The following is a 19,644-nucleotide window of genomic DNA, read 5'->3' on the forward strand; positions in this document are numbered from 1 at the left end:
TTTGGTCTCCCCCGGAGACCAGTGTATATTTGTGCTACTTGCCTGATTTCCCTTAAGTATTTTCATATGTATTGTTGATAACTCTGGCTAGGAGCTATACCAATGGGATAGTGATTGTGTTGTTTAATAAAATGACATATTTATTAACACTGTGTGGTTCTTTTTCATCTAATCTACACTATTGATTAAATGTGGTAAAAAAAAGCTGCTTTACACTCCTTCAAGATAACCCTGGAGGCTGCTCTCCACAGGTACCACTTTGAGAGCCTAAGGTTATCAAGGACCACTAAAATCATCATAAGGGTTGCCTGCATTAGTGCAAGGTACAATACTCCTTTAAGTGAGCACCATATACTAAGCCAACCTCCTACAGCGCCCGTTCATGGTCTTGAAGAGCCCAAAACTTCAGGATTTCTCCTTTTCTTCTAGGAGGAGCACAACTGATGCCACGCCAAGGGTCCAGGACCTGCAAGGCACCTCTTGAGGATCAGGAACTCACTCAAGCAGATGTCAGCAGGGCTCAGGCAGGTCCAGTTGCAGGTTCAGTGCAGCAGGTCTGCTGGGAAGTTGCAGAGAGGCCTCTGGAGGTTTTTGTGTTCCTGTAGCTCAGAACTGGAAGTTAATCAGCTTATTCTTGGAGCAACTTCAGCCTAGGATGAAGGGTGCAGATCATGCCTTCCTTATCAGACAGTAGCACAGGCCTCAAGCTGCAGGGCAGTCCTTCTTCTGTAGTATCCACAAGTACCGGAGTCCACTGAAGAGTGTGTCTGAGGGTCCCTTTTTTGTAACTTCTTGAGTCTTTCCCTTACTGGCATTTCTGGAACTTCCTGCTGCCTGCCCTAGTTCTCGTCTGTCTGTAGGCACAATTGGCTATTGTGAAGTCCTTTGTATATGAGCTGAGGTAGTGTCTTTGAAGTGCAAGTGTGACAGGTGACAGCTCCGCCCCTCTCATCAAGTCTGGATGGCCCGTCCTGCCATCACCCAAACCAACTATTGTGTGGGTGTCCAGGAAGAATACACAAAGGCCATCTGCCAACTACAACTAGTCATGTGACCCAGTAAAAAGGCAGCAGGCACCAAATGGTTAGGCCAAGAAAATGCTAACTTTCTAAAAGTGGCATTTTCTGAAATGTGACTTAAATCCAACTTTGCTATTGAAGCGGGTTTTATCATTTCAATTCATCAGACTCCAAACATGATATCCCCACCTGCTCCCAAAAAAACATTATCACTTATTAATTATAATAAGCTTACCCAGTGTTATCGTATGGGAGAGGTAGGCCTGGCAATAGTGAAAAAGGAGACTTTTTCAATGCCATGACAAGTAAAAATGAAAAGTACATATCCGTTTTAAATACAATGCAACTTGCCCTATGGGCTGTTTAGGGCCTACCTGAGGAATGACTTATATGTGTTAAAAGGGAAGGTTTCAGCCTGACAAAAAGGTTTATTTTGCCAGGTCAAAATAGCAAATTAAAACTGTACGCACAGGCTGCAATGGCAGGCGGCCTGAGACATGTTTTTTAGTGTTACTTAATTCAGTGGCACAATAGGTGCTGCAGACCCACTAGGAGCATTTAATTTAGCAGCCCTGGGTATATGGTATACCACTTTACTAAGGATATACAAGTAAATTAAGTATGCCAATTTACCATGTTTACAGGAGTGAGCGCGAACATTTTAGCAATGGTTGACAGTGATAAAGTGTGCAAACTTCTAGAACCAACAAAACTGAATTCAGCAAAACAGGAGAGGAGGCAAAATGTTCTAAAACCTACAAAAACAGGGTCAAAAACAGGAGGCCAAATAGCAAAACATCTGAGGGTAAACACCCTGAAAAAGCCAAATCTAAAATGTCCCCTTCCTAAAAGTGGCATTTTTAAAACAGCAATGTTAAATTCAACTTTACCAGTAAAGAGGATTTATCATTACCAATCCAAACATATGAATCATGATGCAACTACTCCTTTCTAATCAGGAATTACAGCTTAAAAGTGTTTTAAGGAATTGCCAATGTTAGTCTATGAGAGTAGTAAGCCTCACAGTAATGAAAAATGGATTTGGCTGTTAGTTACTACTATGACATGCAAAACTTAGCGGTACATGTCCTACCTTTTACTTACACAGCACTCTGCCATTAGGGATACCTAGGGCCTACCTTAAGGCTGAAATATGTATATGAAAAGGCTTTACAAGTGGTTTTAAATGCCAAGTTGAAGTGACAGTAAACTGCACACACAGGCCCTGCAACGGTAAGCTGGAGACAGAGTTGAAAGGCTACTTGTGTGGGTGGCACAATCAGTGCTGCGGGCCCACTAGTAGCATTTAGTTTACAGGCCCTGGGTATATGGTATTCCACTTTACAAGGTCCTATGAGTAAACTAAATATGCCAATGGGGTATACACCATGTTTAGGGGAGAAGCACATTCACCTTAGCACTGGTCAGCATTGGTACAGTGCTCGGAGCCCTAAGCCCAACAAGAAGATACAGCAGAAAGAGGAGGTAAGCAGGCAAAGGTTTGGGGGGAAGACCACCCTAAGGAGGAAAGGTCTAACACCAATTTTTGACCGGATATGGGGTACAAGCCAATAACACTGCAACAACCGAACAATACCAAATGCTTGCAGAAGTATATCTTACAGTTACATTATGTGCGCAATCTGGGAGGCCTGTGAATGTTTGCCATTAGCAAAATTAGAACTTCCTCATGAGGTCTTGGAGAACAGTCCCACAGGCCAAATCACTGACTCCCTTTCCTTTTTCTCATTCCATCTTTTTCTCTCTGCCGTCTTCCCTCACACGCCATCATCACCCAAACACGACCCCAGATGGGTAACCACCTGATACACACTTTCACACCTCTCAGGACATATCAGACCCAAGCAACGTGACTGTAGTTTTCTCTCCATCTGTCTTTGGTATACGCCTAACTTTAACCTCCTTACACCCCACCATTGTTGACGTATACATTTTGTGTAACAGTATGCCGAGAAAGTTTTGTACTTGGACCTGGAATACTCAAACTGTCTGGCAGTGGGATGACCTCACTCATGAGTGTTGTCTCTATGGCTTCACATAATCTCTATGGTGTGCTTCTTCAGTTGCAGACAAATGGATCTTGTACTTTGTTTATGTCAAATCTAAAAAAATGATTAACAAACAGAAACTGCTCATGTTGGCTCTGTCTGTGACATTAAACACAAAGCTATCAAGAGAGTGTTCACCAAACCTGCCCTGAGACACACCTTTGAGGTCACTGCAGAGATATGTTTGACAGAGGAGCGGTCAAAGTCCCCAGCACCTTCTGCCAGAAGCATCTCAGGATAGCATGGGCTGATGATTAACACGTTCATGGCTACAGCTGGTGACGTCAGTGGAACTCATTTGAACCAGATTCTGGCAGGTGTTAAGATGTATCTGCAGACATCACATGCCCAACATGCGGGCAAGATTACATGATCCAACCTCACAATCTGACAGAAGAAAAGACTGCACTTCCTGATAGGGCTGGAATAATCAATGACACGGAAGGCAAGTTCAGAGCAGGAAATATCATTCAATGTTGTTAGCCGGGCCACCGGAATCCGCTGCTTTTTTTTGCATAGGTTTGAATCCATCATCTGCTGTATAATCAGCAGATATTAATTAAAAGCAAACATTTTCTGGCTCAAATTGATTTAAATACACTGAAACTTGGTGACACATGTTTGCACACCCTTCACAAGAATAACTGGTCATCTTTCAGTTATTTCTGTATTTTGATTGTTAAAATGGCACTAACAATGAAGGAAGGGTATAAAAATATACTGTCACTTGCTTAGACACTGGTTAAATATAAGAGGTGGGCAGATTCAAGTTTGGGATTTTAGTCCTGAGGAAAGCCAGATAACCCACAGGGGCGATCACAACTGGCCAAAACATGTTGAGAAGATAGCGGACGGTTTGGATGAAGGGGTACTAATTTCCCCATTTCATCGCTGACTTTCATTTTTAATCCTACCCGGGAGAGTCAGCAATAAAGAGTCTGCATGGTAGATCCCTTTAAATATGTGTATTGTCTTTCCCCTTACCCTTTAATCCATCCCAGGTGTTGGTCTGCGCAGGGATGATGAAGCAAACCCAATGATGAAACATTCCACTATTAGTGGGTAAGGGCATTTTACAAAAACCTTGCATTTTTCCTTTGAGAGTGTGTTCTTCTATTATTACTACCTCCTTTTCCCTTGTTGTGTGAGCATTTGGTTAAGCAACAGGAACAACGGAAAAGGAGAGGTACCTCTCTCCCCTTCTTTGTGTATTGAGCATTTTTTGGGTCCTGGTTATAGTCTGATGGATTGTCCTCCATGCTGTAGGGTTGCAGAAGATGTCCACAACCCTAACGTCTCACTGTCTGTCAAATATACAGATGACCACCAGCCAGCAGTCATCGCTGTTCATTGAAAGGAACTGCGGTCATGGTGGTTTGGTTGACGGCCGCCATCAGTTTTGATATTCTGTCATCACATTTTTCAACACAGAGTGTTTGTTGTTATGAAGCAAACTCCCAAAGTGTGAGTTTGTCTGGAAAACAAAAATAAATAATGACTCCCACACCCTGGGGGTTTTCTTCCAGAAGTGTGGTCATTCTTTTCTTCATCTTCTTCACCACCAGGTTCTTAATGGACAGGAAAAAAGATACTGTCCACCCTAACGCTATAATGTCCTTCTTCTGACGGCCCCTACCCTGTCAGATGAAGTTTTCAGTCGACGAAGCCAACGAAGGGTCTGTCATCTGCTATTTCCTGCTGCCCTCTTAAGTATTTTAATGTATAGAACTGTTACACGTGCATTGCACAGAAGGACTTAGACCTTAGCAAGTCTTTGCCTGAGTTCTATATTACCAGTGTGTCAATATATCACTTAACTTGTTGAAGTGACACATTCAATCAGTCATAGTAAAGGAATAACTCAGCGCATTAGTGTTGCAGGGACAGATCGGGTGAGAAGCCAGTTGTATCTCGGGAGCCTAGATTGTACTCCTCTTCATATGGTAAGAAGGAACACTCATTCTAGGGGTGACGTGCACACACAAATGGTACTTTCGGGATGCCAAGCATAATACTTTTTGATTCTAACTTGAAAGATCAGGATTGAAATGCTGATGGTTTTTGTAATTTCTCCAGTTGATATGTACACTGAGAAACATTAAAAATTGTATCTAGATCATCAAAAACTATTGTTTTTGTGTTATCTATACCAGTTTGGCAGTATTCTACTTTGATGTGCATACTTACATAGACATGCATGGCCTGATGTTCAATAGTAATTTACACTTTTGAGTAATTTACACTTTTGAGTATGTTTACTACTTTTTACTTATCACAGAATCTGAGTGCTAGTTACTACTAAAAAGAATCAGTAGTAAGTCTAGCACCAAACATGACCAACACTAGTACTGCAACACCATGTCATTGGGAAGAAACAAACACTTGCTGGCCAGCTCGCTTCTGTTCCCCGGTGGAATGAACTTCTATTGAGAGGAGGCTGGAGAGGGTTCTGGGGATTATTAGCACCGAGACTGGCTTCACAGAGAGACGGCTTTCTTTGAATCTAGGCTCAGCCTCAGAAACCCTGGCTCCTGAGGCTGAGGACTTACTTTTGGGCTTTACGCCTGGCTCGACTTCTACTACTAACACCATATTAGTTGAAGCAGCTGGTGTTTCATACCTCGTAGCTGGGACTGGAGCAGGGGTTGGCAATGGGAGCCCTATTCGTAAACTTCCAGCTAATAAGAGGAGTATGGGGGACTACCCAATAGACATAGGATGGCATCCAACCTCACGGATCCGACATGTCAAACTACGAAAACAAGTTTGATTCCCAGAGTTTCAACCCCCACCCCACTTTCCCGCAACCCAATTGCCTCTTCCTCCCTGGGCTCATCTGTGGCAGGGAGCTCAGGGAATTCAGGGGAGGTGGACAAAGTCAGTCCAGAGTAGAGCGCCTCATGGAGGACTGTTGCTCTAAATTCAATAAGTTGCTCTCTCCCCTATTGGAGAGACTTAAACAAATTGAAGAGCAAATGGCTTTTTTCACATGGATGCCACCACAGCCTGATATTCAAGCCAAAACCACCAATGCTGAATTCTACATCTAACCTTCAGCACCCCTCTCACAGCTCTTTGTGCATCTGGTCAGTCTATAATGTCTATCCCTGTTCTGAATCATGTTTGTGTCAACTCCACCACATCCAAGTCTGTTCAAATTACCAGGCCATATGAGTCACCCAAAGGGACAAATGGGTTGAGTACACAACAAGATTGTTCATCAGCTAGGCTGCACCAGGTGGGACTTATCACACATTGCACTGAGCAGAATCCAAATCAGGATACTATTAACCTTCCCCCAGCAACTTGCCCTTATGTGGTGATTCTGAATGAAGTTACCCCATATGAAGAAACTACACAGGATTTGCAAAACAAAGTTTTGGATTGGCTTGTACGATACAGAAGATTTCCATTTTCTTCGGCAAACAACATCTTGCTGGCCTGCAAGGGTGGGTTGGATTGGGCCAAGCATCGCAGACACAAGGGAAGGCTGTATTGTTGTGAACTTTAGATCAATTCTCTTGGTACAGAATTTACTGTTTGGATTGTTGAACAGAATGGGCAATGTGGAGAACATTATTCTGGTAACTTTAGGACATTTCTACAAATCCACAGGCTGATAAGCATAGTGAAATCAGACCTGCAGTTTGTGGCAGGAGTTCTCAGAAACGTATTCCACCCATGCCTCAGGCTCTGTACTTGCCTAAGACCCCTATATATCCTGTATCCCAGGGGGATTTCAGTTTTCTATACCTGTTGCAGGTCATTTTTAAGCCCTTTCTAGTGTAGATTGACCTATAGATGATGGCAGGGTGTTCCCTCAATAGGAAAACCCTCAGAAGAAAGCGTCCTCTACAAAAGATTCCAAGCACAAAACTGTCAATTATCCGTATTCTTTCCTGAGTTGGAATGTCACCGGCCTTAGGGATAAGCTTGGAAATCCGGCCTGGCTCAGATTTTTCACAAGATATGATTTTATTGATCTACAGGAAAACTGGGCTACTGTTTCCCCAACTCGCGAAGGTTTTACTACTCCTGGCCCGCTACTCCGTCTCTTCGCGGCACAGCAAAAACCAGACTCTCTATGTAGGTGAATTTGAATCTTAAGGTGGATATCTCAGTAATCAATTCAAGAAGATGGGTCTTTATGGTCCTACTTATTAAGGGCACTTTAAGTTCCTTTCATATATACTTGATTGATTTTTATAATAACAACTTTTCTAACTTTGCATGAGCCATCTTTGACCAACTGTTTTCATTTCTTTGGGACCTCAATGTGCTAGAAGCCCGGTTTCCTTCACATCCTCATTTCATGCTCTGTGGGGACTTTAACGCCAAATTAGCCAACATCTCTGACGGGCATGGGCCGAAGTGCTTTGCGTCCCCTTGTGGCCAATTTGATACCAGAGGGGAGGAGTTAATGCGATTTCTGGCTGTTAGAACTGGGGGTCGCTAGTTTGCAATGGCTTGCACCTTTGTCCAAATAGGGACCCTTGTTTCTAGTCAGAGTGAGGGGGCTACACTCCTAAAATAACCACTGCTCAACCCTGTGGTAGCTTGGCACGAGCAGGAAGGCTTATCTCAGAGGCAGTGTGTAAAGCATTTGTGAACACATACAGTAATACAGTGAAAACACTACAGATGGACACAACACAGGTTATTATAAAAATAGGTATTCTTTATATAGACTTAACACAAGACCCAAACCACAAAAATCCACAAAACAATATTAAGAAAAGGACTTTATGATGGTAGAATAACTCAGTTCACTTTAGATGGTAAATGCGACACGTTTCTCACAAAGTACTTTTGGATGCGTCACAAAAGATAAACAAAAGGTTCGCAGGGAGAACGATGCGTCGGTTCCTTGCTGCGGGAGAGGCGATGCGTCTGTTCCACAGTGCTTACGCAAAGTAGACGTTGCGTCTGTTCCTTACCGGAGTGGAGGTGATGCAACGATCTCCTGGTGCGTCCCAGTTGCGATGCGCCAAGATGGCGCCTTGATGCGATGCGACGATCCAGCGCGATGTGAGAAGATGTCGCCCTTGATGCGATGCGACGACGTGAAGACGATGCATGCATGCCCGGCAGGCGTGTGGGGACTCTGTAACTTTGAACCCTGCGACACGCTTCTCCGGTGATGCGACAGCGACCCTGGCACTGGCGTCACACTTCTCCGGGGATGCGAAGACCTGTCGCTGTGACAGAGACACACTTCTCCGGTGATGCGACGACAGCCCTTGCGGTGGCCACACGCTTCTCCGATGATGCGACGGCTGCGGATGTGATGCGCTTCTTCTCGTTAAGTCGCGCTTCAAGCTTCCAACAACATGCAGCCTTCTGCAGATAGAATTCCCTGCAAGGAAAAAAAGGGGGGAGCTGGTGGTGAAGTCTTGTATCCCTGAGACTTCAGCAGGAGGCAAGCACAGTTCAAGCCCTTAGAGATTCAAGATGATGAAAGTTGCAAATAAAAGTATTTCTCCTTTCCTTGGCAATAAAGAAAACACTTCAGGCCAACCCCAGCAATTACACACTGGCACAGGGGCAGTCAAAAACTCCTGCAGATTCTTTGGTTCTTCTCCTTGGCAAAAGGTCCGTCTTGATTCCCAGAAATGATCTAAAGTTCCGATGGTCTGGGTACCCCGTTTTATACACACAAATCCTTTGTCTATGAAGGCAGAGAGTGTCTGTACCTAGTCCAAACCAGTTCTGGGTGCATTCTGCCAGTGCACACCTTCTTCCTTTGTCAGTGTGGGCCAGGGTCATCAGACGCACCACAGGAGGTGAAGCCAGCATTGTAGAAGGCAGGCACAGCCCAATTCAGGCCAAGGTGCTACTCCTCCCACCACTCCCAATGCGGATAGGTCTATTCAGCCTAGTGCTGACTCACCCGGCCTCATGGAGCCACCCCAGCCCCTGTCACTCACAAACCCAACATGCAATACACAACCTAGCAGAGGCAGGCTGGATGGTTAGTCAAGAAAATACCTACTTTCTAAAAGTGGTATTTTCAAACACAGAACGTTAAAACCAACTTCACTAAAAGATGTATTTAATCATTCTGAGTTCAGGCATACTAAATTCGTTTTTCTACTATGTTCCCTGGGTCAGTTAAGATTATAAGATGTTATATTCAAACTGCCCATTCTGGCCTAGGGGGACAGGTAGCCTTGCAATAGTGAAAAACTAAATTGGCTGTAATTCACTATCAGGACATGCCACATACATCAGGGCATGTCCTACCTTTCACATACAATGCACCCTGCCCTGAGCCTACCTTAGGGATGGTTAACATGTAGGAAAGAGAAAGTTTACGAACTGGTAAGTGGGTGCACTTACCAAGTCATATGGCAGTATTAGACTGCACACAGGCTCTGCAATGGCAGGTCTGAGACACACTCTACAAGCTGCTTCTGTGGGTGGCACAGTCAGTGCTGCAAGCCCACTAGCAGAATTTGATCTACAGGCCCTGGGCACTCATGGTGCACTGTACTAGGGTCTGACAAGTAAATCAAATATGCCAATCATGGAGTTACTAATTCATTATAGTAATGTATTCATAGGGGGCACTTGCACTGTGGCACTGAATAGCAATGGCACAGTGCCCAAAACATCTAAACCAGCAAACATATCAAAAACAGAGGAGACAACAGCAAAAATGGAAGGGAGACTCACACCAATGGTACCAGGTCTAACACGTGTCCCCTCCAGCTGAAATGTGGGGAGAACTACCCATCCTCTTGGGAGTCCTCTTCACTAAGGTGGAAAAATCGGACAGACCATCAGCATTGGCATGTTCTGTACCAGGGCGGTGTTCCACCGTGAAGTCCATCCCGTGTAGGGAAATGGACCACCTCAACAACTTTGGGTTCTCACCCCTCATCTGCATCAACCACCTGAGGGGCCTGGGGTCTGTCTGAATCTGGAAGTGAGTCCCAAACAGGTATGGTCTCAATGTCTTCAGTGCCCAGACCACAGAAAATGCCTCACGCTCAATTGCACTCCAGCTCTGTTCCTGTGGAATTAACCTCCTACTGATGAAGGCTACAGGTTGGTTTAGGCCCTCCTCATTTATCTGTGAAAGAACAGCCCCCACATCATGCTCTGAAGCGTCCGTTTGGACAATGAATTCCTTTGAGAAGTTGGGTGCCTGAAGCACGAGTGCTGTGCACATGGCAGACTTAAGGGCTTCAAAAGCTTTTTTGACAGGTGTCAGTCCAGTTCACTTTCTTGGGCTGCTTCCTGGAAGACAGCTCAGTTAAGGGTGCAACAATGTTGACATACCCCTTGACAAACCTGTAGTACCCTGTGAGTGCTAAAAAGGCTTGCACCTATGTCTGGGTTTTGGGGGGTTCCCAGGCCAGGATGATATCAATCTTGGGTAGTAGGGGCGCCACCTGGTCGCTTCCTACCTGGTGCTCCAAGTACACCACAGAACCCTGCCCCATCTGGCATTTACTTGCCTTGATCGTGAGGCCTGCTCTGCACAGTGCCATCAACACTTCCCAGAGGTGGCGCAGATGTTCTTCCCAACTGGTGCTGAACACTGCAATGTCATCCAGGTAGGCGGTATTGAAATTTTCCAGTCCAGCCAACACCTGGTTGACCTACCTCTGAAAGGTGGCAGGGGCATTCTTCATCCCAAAGGGCATAACCCGGAATTGGTAGTGCCCATCTGGTGTAGAGAATGCTGACCTCTCTTCGGCCCCATCATTCAAGGCAATCTGTCATTACCCAGATGTTAAACTCAAACGTACTGAGGCACCATGCAGCCCCTACCCGATCAATGAGCTCATCAGCTCTGGGGATGGGGTGCACGTCAGTCCTGGTGACTGAATTGAGTCCTCGGTATTCCACACAGAACCGGATTTCGGGTTTGGCACCAGGCGCGGCAGCCATTGGGACCAAGACCACTGGGCTGGCCCAAGGCCTGTTAGAGGACTCAATCACCCCTAAGGCAAACACCTTGGATACCTCCTCCTTGATGTAAGCTCTGACCCTGTCAGTCACTCTGTAAGCCTTGTGCTTACAAGGAGGACTGTCCCCAATGTCTACATCATGGATGCAACACTCAGTGACACCAGGAACCAGGGAGAACAAATCAGAGAATTGCCCCAACAGTTGGCAACAATAGCTCTACAGCTCAGGGGTCAGGGTGGAAGAGAGGTTGACTCCATCCACTGACCCATCTTGCTCTGTTGCAGACAGGAGGTCAGGAAGAGGCTCAGTCTCCTCCTCCATTCCAGTATCTGTCGCTGGTAGCATGCCCACTTCAGACCTTTCTAAGTGGGACTTCAGGCAGTTGACATGTAGGACCCACAAAGGGTTCCTGGGAGATCACAAGTCCACCAAGTAGGTGACATCACTTTTGCGCTCCACCACCTCAAATGGTCTGGTACATGTATCCTGGAGTGCACAGGGCTCCACTGGGGCCATGACCCAAACTTTCTGACCAGGCTGAAGCTCAATCAGAGTGTCATTTTGATCATACCACCGCTGCATCTCTTCCTGGCTGGCTTCCAGATTCACCTGAGCGAGTTGTCTGAATCGTCTAGTCTGGTTCCTGAAGGCCAGCATGTAGCTATAAATATCCTGGGGCGGTTTCCTGGGACCTTTCTCCCAGCCTTCTTTAACCAGACTCAGAGGCCCTCTTACTGGGTGTCCATACAGCAGTTCAAAGTGACTGAACCCTAAGGACTTTTGTGGCACCTCACGGTAATCAAATGAAAGGCATGGCAAGAGGACGTCCCACATTCACCTCATAGGTTCCTCAAGACCCATAATCATGCCGTTGAGGGTCCGGTTGAATTTCTCAACCAGCCTATTACCTTGGGGGAGGTAAGGAGTGGTGAACATATATGTTACTCCACACTCCTGCTACAGGGACTTCATATACTTAGAAATTAAGTTTCCACCACGGTCTGACACCACCTCTCTGGGGAACCCCAAACGGGAGAAAATCCCCATCAGTGCACGTCCCACCATGAGGGCCGTCACAGTCCTGAGAGGGATGGCTTTTGGGTACCGGGTAGCATGGTCCACCAAGACCAGGATAAATCTGTTGCCCATGGCTGTCTTGGGGTCCAGAGGCCCCACAATGTCAATGTTCACCCTTTCAAAGCGGGTGCTGACCATAGGGAAGGGCTGGAGAGGAGCCGTGTGCTTCCTCCCACTCTTCCAACTTGCCTGGCAAGTTTGACAAGTCCTACAATGAGTGTCTGAACTCTTGCGCATCTGGGGCCAATAAAAGAGGGTGACAAGCCTTTCAAAGGTCTTCTCCTGCCCCAAATGTCCAGCTGAAGGTACATCATGAGCCAAACCCAGTAGGAAGGCTCTGAAGTGCTGAGGTACCTCCAGCACACGGGCTGACCCAGGCTTAGCAGCCTTAGGCTCGCTATACAGGAGGTCATTCTCCCAGTAGATCCAATGTGATCCAGATTGATCACCTGCTGCCTGGTTTGTGGCCTGTTGCCGCAAACCCACAAGAGAAGGGTATTTCTTCTGCTCTGCACAAAATTCCTCCCTGGCAGGTCCTCCTTCTTGCTGCCAATGGGTCAGCTCAGGCAGGTCCCCCAGTTCAGCAACTTTCTCCGTTGTAGGCTCCAGGGCATCTCCCTCGAGGTCTGCCTCCTCCTGGACCGTGGGAACTATGGGGGCAGGATTCCCATGCCCCCTACCTCTTCTCTTTAAGGCCTGGACCATACTTTCCGGCTCCAGGACCTCTTGAACACTCTTAATGGCTGCCATAGACCAAGTGGTCACACACACCCACTCAGGCAGACCCAACATCTCTAAATGAGACTTCTTCTCCACCTTAGCCCGAGGAGAGGTCTCTAAATCATTGCCCAACAGACAATCCTCAGGCATGGCTGGCCTCATAGCTACTTGGAGAGTACCTGAGACCCCCCCACTCACTGGGAACCTGAGCCACCTCACACTGGCTCTCTGAGTCATCTGTGGCATCTACACAGAAGAAGGCATGGCAGATCACTGGCTCCTGAGACACCAGCCGACAACTGACAGCTGTCACACTGGCCCTGGTGTCTCTCAGAGCCTCCACCCTATGGCCATTGATGGTAAGCCTGGGCGAAGCACTACGCTACGCTCGCGTAGTTTGCGAAGTTCGCGCTACTTCGCACTACGCGAACTGCACGTAGCACAGTGCGAACACGCGTAGCGTAGTGTTGCGTAGTGCTGCGGTCATTTTTTGCTTGCTCGTGATCCTCAACGTCAAGTTGGCGACCGCGAGCAAGCAAAATGACATCCCGGCGAGACTTTTTCCTTGTTCGCGATCAGCAACATCAAGTTGGCGATCGCGAGCATGGAAAATAAACCTCCCGGCGAGATTCCCAATGCGAGGAGGTCAGGTTTCTCATTGCGAGTGGTCGCGTATGCTCGCGACCGCTCGCGATGAGAAACTACCAGTTCGCGTTGAGAAAGCTGCCGCTCGAGTAAAAATCTACTCGAGCAGCAGAAAACTACAGCTCGCACTGTGCAAGATGCCATTTTCAATGATTGCACAGTGCCGGTTGCTTGTCCGCACTGTGCAATCATTGAAAACAACATCTTGCACAGTGCGAACATGTTACTACGCAGTTCGCGAAGTGCTACGCGTAGCTCGCGTAGTGCGAACTTCACTTTGCGTAGCTTTGCGAAGTGCTACTTCGCGAACTACGCCCACCCTTAATTGATGGTCACCCACTGCCTGTTTTTGTTTAGTGTTATCAGGAAAGCTGGGTCCTAGGGGCCATCTCACAATCTCCTAAAGAGACACAGGACATTTCTGCGGGACCCCACCTACCTTGGGCACCCATCTCCTCCCCTCCCAGGGCTACACTTGCCATCTGACGGGGTGGTGCATTGCAGTCCTTCTGGGGACACTGGGGATCATACCAACGGTGTCCTACTTGCTTACACTGAAAGCATGTAGGAGGTCCCCTGTGAACAGGTTTACCTGTCGGGGGCTCTGACCTCTTCTCAGGGGGAGGCTGGGAACCCTTACCTTGGTTCCCTTGGGAATTGCTTTGGGGCCCTTTCTGGAACTCCCTTTTTTACCCCCCACTCTTCTGCAGGGGACCCTGCCCACCCTTTGGGGAGTCTCCCACATGACCCTTGTGGACCCGGGTACTCACCCAGCGGTCCGCCTCCTCATCAAGCTTCCTAGGGTTAGTTAGCTTGCTATCAATACGGTGCTGGCGTAGCTCTGGAAAACAATTACCAGACAAGTGCTCCCATGCAAACAAATCATAGAGTTCCTGAAAAGAACTCACTTTGCTACCCTTTACCCAACCATCCATAGCTCTTAAAAAGAAAGATACATATTATACCCAAGTGGTTGCCTCCAGCTTTTTACAATTCCTGAACCTCTGTCTATAGAGTTCTGGGGTCAATCCATATCTGGTCATCAGGGCTTCGTTCATGTGGACATAAAACATCCTACTCTCAGTGGACAGGTCTAACAATATATCCCTCCCAGATCGGAGGGCGATCTTTTAAATATCTAGCGCCTCAGGCCTGGAATGCCCTCCCTCTGGCTCTAAGAAAGTGCGACAACTTGACGACCTTCAGAAAGAAGCTCAAAACATGGCTGTTCAGCCTATAAGTTTTCCTCCCCGCTGAAGCCTTATGGTCTCGGGTCTGTCAGCACCGGGACACTCTGCTTGAGTAGCTGAGCGCTTAACAAAACCCATGATAACATAACATAACACTAACAAAGCGGCCCCACAACCCCGCTCGCCAATTATTCTCAGGGACCCGGTGGGTCAACATCGCCATTTCATAGGCTGCAAACCACTGCCCAATATCATTATGCTTATGGAAATCTGATGACATCCTTGGGGAAATATACCCTGCCTTCTGCAGGCACAGATGGTGCACTGTCACCAGAGGGACTCATTTCTAAACTTTTAGCCTTAAGCTCCAATTCCCTCAAAAATCTCTCATGTGCTAATTTCTCTTTTTCCCTTTCAAAAGCTATGTTGTTATTCTCAAGCTCCAGCTTCTTACTCTCTAGGTCCTTTTGACCCTCCAACTTGAGCTTGGCCATCTCCATTCTATGCAATCTATTTCTCTCCCTGTCCTCCAACTCTCCTGGGGACAGGCCCTTGGAAGAAACACTGCTGCCTATGGGGGAAGACACGCTCTCCCTGGCTAGACCCAAAGGCCCCTCTAGCTGCCCTTCTGCATTCTCAGCCTCCTCAGCAGGCTCTTCCACATGCTCAGAGGCATTTTCTTGCTTCCACCCAGGCCCTCAGCGCCTTTTGGAACTCATTCTTCTTGGTGAGGCCTGGAGTAGCAACTTTGAATTTTCTACAGAAGACTTTCAGCTGTTTCACATTGTCGGCCTCCAACCTTTCTTCCTCAAAATCTAGCCTCCATTGGATGCTGCTTTACTCATGGCAATAAGAACTGGCAGTCTTTAGCAAAAATAACAGTTCCAAGGAAAAATAAATTACGCCCTTTGAAAGTTTAGGGATGGACATTGTGGGGCCACTGAATCCCAAGACAGCCATGGGCAACAGGTACATCCTCGTCTTGGTGGACCATGCCACCCGGTACCCGGAGACTATCCCTCTCCGGACAACGACGGCACCAGTGGTGGGCGGGGCATTAATGGGGACCTTTTCCCAAGTGGGGTTCCCCAGAGAGGTGGTTTCGGAAAGAGGGACCAATTTCATATCCAAGTATATGACATCCCTGTGGAAGGAGTGTGGTGTAACCTAATACACCACCCCTTACCACCCACAAGTTAACGGTCTGGTGGAGAGATTAAAACAGACCTTGAAGGGCATGATTAAGGGTCTAACAGAACCCATGTGGCGTAAGTGGGACATCCTCTTGCCGTGCCTTCTCTTTGCATACAGGAAGGTGCCACAGAAGTCTCTTGGGCTCAGTCCATTTGAGCTTCTGTATGGTCACCCTGTGAGAGGACCTCTGAGTTTGGTGAAGGAAGACTGGGAGGCAGCTCCCAGGAAAACTCCCCAGGACGTGTTTAGTTACATGCTGGGCTTCAGAAACCAAACGGTCCGCTTCAGGAGACTCGCTCAGGCGAACCTGGAAGCAAGCCAGGAAGAAATGATGACCAGAATGCCACTCTGGTCGAATTTCAACCTGGGCAAAAAGTGTGGGTCATGGCCCCAGTGTAACCTTGTGCCTTGCAGGAAAAGTGGACTGGGCGGTTTGAGGTGGTGGATCTCAAAATTGGCGTCACCTACCTGGTGGATTTGCGGCCTCCCAGGAACCCTTTGAGGGTCCGCCACGTGAACCGCCTCAAACCCCACGTCGAGAGGTCCGAGGTGAGCATGCTCTTGGTGACAGATGATGGAACAGAAGAGGAGAGTGAGCCTCTCTCTGACCTACCCATGACGTGGACAACGGTGACAGCCCTCCTGTAAAGCAAGATTTACAGGTTGACTGACTGGGTCAATGCCAACATTAAAGAGGAGGTCTCTAAGATCTTGGCGTTAGGGGTGATCGAGCCTTCCGACAGTCCTGGTCCCAAAGGCTGCTGTACCTGGTGCCACTCTAGAACTGCGGTTTTGTTTGGACTACCGTGGGCTCAATGCCGTCACCAGGACTGATGCACATCCCATCCCCAGAGCTGATGAGCTCATTGATTGTTTGGGAGCTGCCAAGTTCCTCAGCACGTTTGATTTAACGTCTGGGTACTGGCAGATTGCCTTAACCAATGGGGCCAAGAAGAGGTCAGCATTTTCAACCCCAGAAGGACATTACCAGTTCCGGGTGATGTCATTTGAGTTGGAGAATGCCCCTGCCACTTTTCAGAGGTTGGTCAACCAGGTGTGGGCTGGACTGGAGGATTTCAGTGCTGCTTACCTGGATGACATCGCAGCTGGGAAGAACACTTGCAGCACCTCGGTGAAGTGGTGAAGGCTCTGCAGAGAACAGGCCTCACGATCTAGGCCAGTAAGTGCCAAATCAGGCAGGGTTTGGTGGTGTACTTGGGACACCAAGAAGCGGCCATGTGGCGCCCCCTACAACCCAAGATTGACACCATTCTGGCTTGGGAGCCCCCCAAGACCCAAGCAGAGGTGAGGGCCTTCTTAAGACTCACCTGGTACTACAGGAGGTTTGTTAAGGGGTATGGCACCATTGTTGCCCCCTTAACAGAGCTGACTTCCAGGAAGCAGCCCAAGAAGGTGATCTGCACTGAGTCTTGCCAGAAGGCTTTTGATGCCCTGAAGGCCACCATGTGCACGGCACCCGTGCTCAAGGCACCCGACTTCTCCAAGGAATTCGTCGTGCAGACTGACGCTTCAGAGCATGGAATGGGAGCGGTGCTCTCACAACTGAACGAAAAGGGCCTAGACCAGCCTGTAGTCTTCCTTAGCAGGAGACTACTCCCCAGGGAATAGAGGGGGAGTGCCATAGAAAGGGAAGCTTTCGCTGTGGTCTGGGCACTGAAGAAGTTGAGACCATACCTGTTTAGGACTCACTTCTAGATTCAGACAGACCACAGACTCCTCAGATGGTTGATGCAAATGAGGGCTGAGAATCCAAAACTGCTGAGGTGGTCCATCTGCCTACAGAGAATGGACTTTACGGTGGAACACCGTCCTGGCACAGAACATGCCAATGCAGATGGTCTGTCCAGGTTCTTCTGCCTTAGTGAGGAGGACTCCGAAGAGGGTGGGAAGTTCTCCCTACTTTCAGCTGGGGGGGCATGTGTTAGACTTGGCATCTTTTGGTGTGTTTTCCCTGAGTTTTTGCTTTCTGACCTCCCGGTTTTGACTCCATTGACTCCGTTTCTGTGCACGTTTCTGAATGCTGATCAGTGGGAACGTGCAAGTGCTCCAGTGGCAAAATGTGTTATGAATTGGTGTTTGCATGCTTGGCCTGTTTGATGTGTCAGTCCCTAATAAAGTGCACTGCGTGTGCCAGGGCCTGTAAATCAAAAGCCGTTGGTTGGCTGCAGCACTGGATTGTGCCAACCACACAAATGGCCCGTAAAAGGTAACTGCCCTTGCAGAGCCCGTGTGCGGTCTGATACCGCCATGTCAACTGGCAAGTGCCCATACGTGCCAGTCCCCCACCTTCCCTTTTTTTACATGTCCGCCCCCTAAGGTAGGCCCCAGGTACCCCTGTGGGCCTGGTGCAGTGTAGGTGAAAGGTAGGACATGCCCTGTTGTGCGTGGCATGTCCTGGTAGTGAATTACGGCCCATTTCATTTCTCGCTACTGCAAGGCTACCTGTTCCCCATAGGACAGAATGGGAAGTTTGTTTATGACATCTTATAAACATAACTGGCCTGGGGAACTAGGTAAGAAAATAAAGTTTAGTATGTCTGAACTCAGAATCTAAAAATGCATCTTTTGGAGAAGGTGATTTTTACCTTCTGAGCTTGGAAATACCACTTTTAGAAAGTAGGTCTTTTCTTGCTTAGTCATTCCATGTGCTTCTGCTGGAATGTGGATTGCCTGTCTGGGTTTTGGATGACAGAAGGCTGGGGAGCGGGACTGGCTCCAGATAGTCTAGGTGGGTCAGGAAAGGGCTGAATAGACCTGGGCTGCGATGGGGGAAGAGGGAGGAGATTTCCTTGCACCTCAAAGGGCCTGATCTACCTCTGACAAAGTTGTCTCCGCCACCTGCCAGGAAGTCACACCAGAGAAGGCAGAACCGGTTCTGGCTGGGCACAGACATTCTCTGCCTATGAGATCAAAGGATTTTGGGATATAAATATTGGGGCCCAGACCCCTGAACTTTAGAACTCTTTTGATCAAGAAGACTGCCAAGAAGAAGAGCCGGAGAAGCTCTGAGAAGGACCTACCACTTTGCTGTGTGCTGTGGCTGCTTCTGTCTTGGGCAGCGAAAGGACTGGACTGAACTTTCTGCAATCTACTTTTTGAGTTTCTCCAAGGGCTTGAGGTAGAGCTTGCCCCCTGTTCACGAAGTCTCAGGAACAGCAAAGACTTCAAGCTCTTCTGCTCTCAGCACTGGGGACTGTGTGTTTGTGCTGCAACAGAAGAAAAGCAACTAAAGGACGTCTACGACGCCACTGCCGACTCCGTGTCCTGTTGGCACCGCAGAGGGCACTGCCGCAATGCAGCACCGTGACCCTGGTCTCACAGCAACGCCTGCTGATGCCGCCACAGAGCCGCTGCTCGCACCGTGACCTGTGGGCACCTCACTCCCCACCGCCTTGCTTCATGACGACGCCTTGGTATCCCCAACAACGACGCTCCACACCGAATCTACGCCGCTCCTTGCACCGTGGTTCGAGGGCACTGCTCGTAAAGTTACACAATGCACTGCCCTCACCCCGCACCGCAGCCTTTGCCTACCAATGCTGGCGCCATCGACTCAAGTTCGCCAGCCGACAACAGTGCTTCAGCAACGACGACGCCGCTGCTTGCACCATGACTTGCCAGCACCGCAACGAGCACCGCATGCACCTTGCACCGCAACCCGGGCTTCACGGACGACGCCATCTAGCTCTGCCACCAAGCCGCTGCTCATACCGCGACCCGAGGGCACCACACACCGCACCGCTGCACTTCGCACCGCAGCACTCGACACCTGCCGATGCCAGCGCTCCT

This window comes from Triturus cristatus, chromosome 4_1 (genome assembly GCF_964204655.1).
Source record: "Triturus cristatus chromosome 4_1, aTriCri1.1, whole genome shotgun sequence".
Lineage (NCBI taxonomy): Eukaryota > Metazoa > Chordata > Amphibia > Caudata > Salamandridae > Triturus > Triturus cristatus.